The sequence below is a fragment of the Barbatula barbatula genome (assembly GCF_947034865.1).
Source record: "Barbatula barbatula genome assembly, chromosome: 6".
NCBI classification, from domain to species: domain Eukaryota; kingdom Metazoa; phylum Chordata; class Actinopteri; order Cypriniformes; family Nemacheilidae; genus Barbatula; species Barbatula barbatula.
Window position 1 is genome coordinate 2215635 of NC_136765.1, and position 6870 is coordinate 2222504.

Genomic DNA, 6870 nt, shown 5'->3' on the forward strand with positions numbered 1-6870 from the left:
TCCCATTTATCCTGTATTGCAAATGCCCTATTAGAAAGTTCCCGGGAAACCCCACCCAAAAATAAAGATTCTGTCATGAATTACTCCCCCCCTCCCCAAATTGTTCCAAACCTGTATACATTTCTCTGTTTTGCTGAACACAAAGAAAGATATTTGGAAGAATATTAGCAACTGACATTTCTGGGACATCATTGACTACCATAGTAGGAAAAACTATAATTGTGGTCAAAGGTGGCCTATAAGTATTTGCTTTCCTAAAATCTAATTTCCTAAAATGTCTCATTTTGTGTTCAGAACAAACAACTTATACAATAATCTTTTAATCTTATGGTAGTCAATGATGCCCCAGAAATTCTGTTGCTATCATTCCTCCAAATATCTTTCTCTGTGTTCATCATAGAGGAATTTATACAGGTTTAGACCAACTTGAGGGTGAGTAAATTATGACAGAATTTTCCTTTTGGGGTGGAGTATCCCTTTTATTATACACAAAAAATGGGTCAAAAGGGGACAAACCCTGTCGTTGGGTTAAACTAAGCCAGAAAATCTTTCATGAGAGCCATCATTTTGGGTTGCACAATCAAGTATGTGTTATTTTACAGTCCAACCACTGGGTTTGTCAATTTTTGACCCAAACGCTGGCAATTTAGCTAGCAATGAAAAGCTAACTAAAGGGTTGAAATCAATTATTTAATCTGCTCGCGCACTACCCAGTACACTACACTTTCTTCTGCCTTGCAATCGAATAAGAAATCTCTGACTCAACGCATCTCTCGCCATTCTGCTTGAGTAGCCGTTTCCCAGTGGGTGTGACTATTTCTCCCTGAGCCCGTGGCTCTGAAAACTTGGGTGGCCGTGGCTCTCCCTATAGAGTACAATACAAGCTAAGTTTAGCAAGCTAAATCTGCAATAACACAGCTCCTAGCTACAGCTAATCCTATCAAAATGGACTCCCTTGCAGAGACAATGAGAGCCGGTGGCTGCTAATGACTGAGAGATGTCACACATGGAGGGATCCGAGCAATGAGAGGCCTGGGCCAAACTCCAGAACCCTAAAACCAACACGTCACGGCCCGGCACCGATACATCTGAACTACCTAAACAAACCGCAGATGTTCTGGCACAGGTTCGAGTAGTGACATGCACCTATACAAAGTCACAGATGCAGTGTAGACATGCGAAGCTTCGATCCCACGTGTTCTCTAAAGAGATGCTGCGGGAATCTTTGGCCCGGTTTGTTACACTTCCCTTGCCTCCAGTCTTTCCTCGGCTGTCGTGTTGCTTTGATAGCGCTTTAAAAACCTTGCATTTCGCTTTGATAGTGAAAGACAGGTTATGATGTGAGAATGGCAATAACTCATGTGGAAATATGAGGCGTGGCTAAGACCAAAGAGAGTTGAGCTTCATTCAAAATTCCCATGACATAGATTCATTTGTTTGATTCATTTATAGCACATCCCATGCAAATGAACCTGTGACATTATTATTTCATATAAATCTCTTACTCTAGATAGTAAACATTGTAACACATTAATCAGGTCTCAACACAAATAAAAACCGTTGATTTTGAAAGCACTGACAGCTACTTTTAGTTCCGGACAAAGACAACACGAATTCTCAGTTGGCACGAAGCATCAGATGAATCGTGCGCACACACACAGCCCGAGGTCTTATGTAATTCATATTAATCACGCGTAAATTAGTGCCACTGAACACATTACAAAAGTGAAAGACCACCGGGTCGGCTTTGAAGAAAGTTTTCGTCTCTGTGTTGTTTTTTTCTTTCTCCTCGCACAAAACCCAAAGCCTAATTTGCTATCATCAGGTGTCTTTGTTAACTCAGGACTGGTATTTGGAAATAATCCTCCACTCATACACCGAATATCGTCAACAGGCACGGACAGGATCAGCTTCCAGGCTTTTTAAAAGACAAGCCTTTGTGAGTTATGCCATGTTCAAGGCTGAATACGTCCTTTCTTGAGAAACAGCGAGATGACTTGGACAGGACGTAACTCGGGTGCTTTGTGTTTGCCAGGTTACAGCAACAGATGGCCTCTCTCCGCGGCTTTATTCATAGTTTTACCGTTGTCTTGACCTGCCACTGTATGAATGTTTATGATAATTATTAAACATAAACCGTATTTTTAAATAGACTTGAAAAGCTGTGCTAAGAATGTCTAAGCAAACTTCCCTATTATTTTCAGATTTGATTGTGTCCTTGAAATTACATTAATGTTATTTATTTTGAAAGATCTATGTGGTCACATGTTTATTGCCCCTTTATTAAAGACAAAGAGATCTACATTTGATTTCAGTTTTTTATTGAAAAGTAAAATAATTCATTAAGAAATGTTCAGTCATTTTTTATAAATAACAAATGTTCTGAAATATAAATGTTTGAAGTGCTATTGTACATGTTACCTCTTTATTCTTTTGAAATATCCAATAAAAATTAAGTCTATTCTTTAACAATTCCGGTGAAATACTTTAGGCCTAGTTTTATAATCTATTTGTGGTATAGGACCGATAATTTTGAGAAAGGAAATCGTGCTAACGTGACTTAAATGTCCTTGATCTATGCGATCACCCTTGTGTAATATCTCACCTTTGAAAATCCATGAGAGCTAGTCAAAGACACAAACAATATGGCAAATAGCAAGTTGCAAATGTTCATTGATTGTTTACGTGTTCGTGCTGACAGCATGCCATTGGAGGTCACATCTGTTTACTCCCCAAATTTTAGAAAATGTTGAAGATGCATTAAAGACTGTTGACCCATTGATGGATGTTTAGATCTTTAGACAGTAACCTTGGAAAGATCTTATTAGGACAGCGGATTTTAAAAGACAAAATCAGGGTTTTTCTAGTAAAACAAGAAGAAAGTGTCAATATGTTGCAGTTTTTCATGAGAAACTCTAAAATGACAAGGGGAATGGCTGTGTTGTTCGTGCGAAATGCCAAACCATAAGCTTGTCACTTGTAACAAAGCGGTAAAACATCGACGAGCGAGGCGACAAAAGGAGGCTGTGCACAAAATGCCACGCTGAAACAAAAAATGAATCCATTTAACTCAAACTGTTTACTTTGTACTTTGGGCTGGCGAGGAAGACCGAAGAAAGAAACAGTTCGGGGGCCTGCACCGTCTTTTCTTTCCCTTTTCTTCCAGCGCTTTAAAAACAGCCAAGCAAACGTCCTGGCAGCGGAGAGAAGAGTCGGAGAATAAGCGAGAGAAAGAAAAGCACAGTAACATCTGCAGACGTTTCCAGACAGACAGTTGGGATGTGAATAACTCGACTCTCAGTTGCCCTGACCTCTGGAGAACAAAGGGGAGATGCCTAGGAGAGAAGCAGGGAGCCCCGGGAGGCGGCCCCCGGAGCGAGACCGGTGAGCGGGATTTATTGTTCCCGCTCCGGGGGGAAAGCCGTGCCATCGGGGCACCCAGCGCCGCATGCCACCACGGCTGTCATAGTTGCCACACAAAGATCTCACGCAGGAACGAAACATAAATTCCTCTGGCACACCACGTTTAATTGTGCTACGAATGCAAAGTGCGTCTTTTAAAGCAAATCAAAATACAAAAAAACGTCAAAAAGCGTTTTTTTAAGTGACGCTCTCATTAGTTAATTCGTGTTTTTCTGCTCAAATCAAAGCATTAAAGGATGATTCTCTCAACTAGATATCAAAGGGAGACGTAACAAAGCAACTGTGTACTTCAAGACTTAAATCTTACAAGTCTCTAATCCTTCTGTAGTCCGTACGGGACCTTTGGTCTCCATGGAAACCCTGGAGCATTCAAGCAAGTGATTGCCTCCAATGAATTTCAGATAAGAAGAAATGGAAGAGAATTGATGTGATTTTAATGCAGAAGAGTGCAGCAGAAGGGAGGTCCACTCGGTTCATATTTGAATAAAGCAAACAGAGGAGACAAAAGGCTGACAGCCGTAAATGACATTGTCAGTACAAAAATTATCAGCCAGTTTACAATCTGTTTGCTCATGTAGAACAAACAGAATGTGTGTGGCATCCCCGGGCTTTGTGAATGGCAGGGCTGTCGGCAGCCAGCGAGAGAGAAAAGCAGATCTCCTCTCCCCCAACCACAAGTGCTACCATTAGATAGCCATTTGACAGACACGTGGATAAAGGCGGCGATTTGAAGCGCCGACGCATTCTGCCTCTTAGGCTCGGTTCGTTTTCGCGACCAGTGGTGTGTTTGTTTGAAAACGGTTCGGAGAAATGAGGATATCTGGAGTCGGGCGACTTACGGAGGGGGAATGTGGCTGATCTAACGGGAGGCACATTCCAAGAGACCGACCCTCAGTTCCCTAGCAAAGGCCCACACCACAGTTCTTTTTATCCCTTCTGTCTGTCTGGACAGAGAGAGAAACAGGGGGATGCTCCTTAAAAAGAGACTTTGAAACTCAGCTCTTTGTGGCATTTTGTCAGTAGTTTTGTTTTGAACTTGTTAACTTCCCAGTGGCAGCAGCTGTTCGACTAGCAAGGACCCGCTAGGAATAGCCAAAAATGCAGACAATTTTTATTTATTATCCAATTTGTTTCAACCCTGAATAATAAATCTGGCTAACACTGCGGATGTCAAATAACCGAAAGGTGCACAAACATGACGCGCGTCAATAAACGTGTCCTGACGGTGTGGATAACTTCGTCAACGTCTCGCATTTGAAAACGATCACAGGGAGACCATAATCAACTGCGAATCAATCGGTCGAAAACCTTTCGAAATGACTGCGCGTTCGCGAGCCTTCATTGATATTCATCCCAGCGTTCCCAGCGAGTGAGAGGGACGAATCCCTGCACAGGCTGGGGAGCCGCCGTTGCCTCTTATTAAAAAGTTGTTTGATTAGCGGGGCCCAGAATGGCACCGTGGAAAGGTCTGCTAGCGGCAGATAAAAGACGAATGATAAATAGGCGCAAAAGGGAGGCGATCCACAGCCTGCCACTAGAGCATCAAAACACAGCCAATTCTCTGCAAAGTTGATCCAATTATTGTCAGCTGGTGGGCGATAGCTCGGACGCTTTACTCCATTCATTCCAATCTAAATTGCTCTTTCCCTTTTCCTGATACAGCAATCGGTCGTAAAGGGGCGACCATCATTAAAGTTGTTTGAATTGGAGCCCTATAGTGTTTGGTTAAGAGGGCAAATGCAAATTTGATGAAAGAATAAGGCTAAATTTACATATCTGCCCCAGCTCACACGGGGAGGGTAAACATTCTGTTTATCTCGAGTGTCATTTTATGATTTCAGTAGAATATAAAACTGACCTTGGCCTCGACCATGGCGAAAGACATCGGCGGAATATACTGTTGTCCAAATACAATTTGTTGAAGAGGAAATTGTCAACAAATCCTCAATAACTGGGCAAACAGGAGCCCAGACCAATTTGCCGGTATGGAAATGCACCAAAAAAGCAGACGGACCGATCTTAGTGTTATTATATCGCTTTTTTCTATTCATATGATAACCTTAAGGATCTGTTAATGATTTTAACAAACAGGCGCACTTGCACCTTGGACACAAAATATGACAAGAAACTATTTTCATGATATCGGTTCCATGTGTTTGCCACGGCGACAACTACATGTACGCGTCACTTCTGCTTGTGTTGATCACGTTTATCAAAATTTAAATGAACATGCAGAAGAGGGACAACAGAGATTATGTATTATGAAATAACTGACATGTCCATAATCCCGACTTTACGGCGGTATCACTTTTCTTTCCTTCAAAATGAACATAACACACCGCAAGAATGGGATTTGAGTGATGGACCCAAAGAGATTACAGATCATGTCCTATAATTCATTTTAAGTGACATTTTTTGTTAAAGATGTGCACACTTAACGTGTTTACCCTCTGTCATCACTGTATTACTATATGGGCAAACACAACTAGGGCCATATGATTTCCAGGGAAGGAATGGGGGAATCCTGGCATTTAAATGGAATTTGATGTATAATGCGGAATGGCATGGAATCTTACAAATTTAGAACTTCTTAATCAGAAAGAAGCACTGAACAGCTAATACAATTCTATTTGTGTTTAAATAACATCTGTAGTGATTCATATGCGTTTTAAATATGTAATCTGCCTGTTCTGCATGTCTGTGAATGAATGATTCGGATTTCTGCACTGCACGCATGACACTTCTGTTCACAGCATCTTACTATATGGGGATGCGAACAGTTTTTTTCACGAGCATTTCACCTCTTCATTTGAGTCAAACATGGTCTTTGTGACAACCTGTCAAAATAAAAATCAGATTAACTCAAATGAACTATGTCACACCCACATGAATAAACCTTAGTATATTACATTATTAACTTTATTAAGTGAATGTACTAGTAAAATAAAAATAAAGTAAAAATATGAAATGCACCGGAGAGATGGTTTAAATTAACATGCATTGCGCAATTTCTTTTCAATAGTACCTAGGTGTTTTTCTATAACTTTCTATAAGTTTTTCTGTAAATGCTTTAGTATACTGAAGTATACTTCACTAGGGCAAAAATATTATTGTATCGTAAAAAACGGAAAACACAGAATCCAGACAAAAATGGAATTTGTGAAAACATTAAACGGATTTCATAGGGCCCTTCACAACATCATAAGCCAGGTAAAGGAGATCATGATTTTATTAAAACATATCTATTGATACCTTTCTGGATTCCAAAATATCTTTATCTACACATAATGATTGATTTTATTCGGCACAGTTTGTGTCCATGTGTTAGGAAAACTCTCCAACCAAAAGCATTTTACAGTTCATTCATTTGCTCAGCATTTCAAATTCATGAAAAGCACAGAATTGCCTGTGGGAACATTTGCAACCTTTTTTTCTGCCACTTGACCT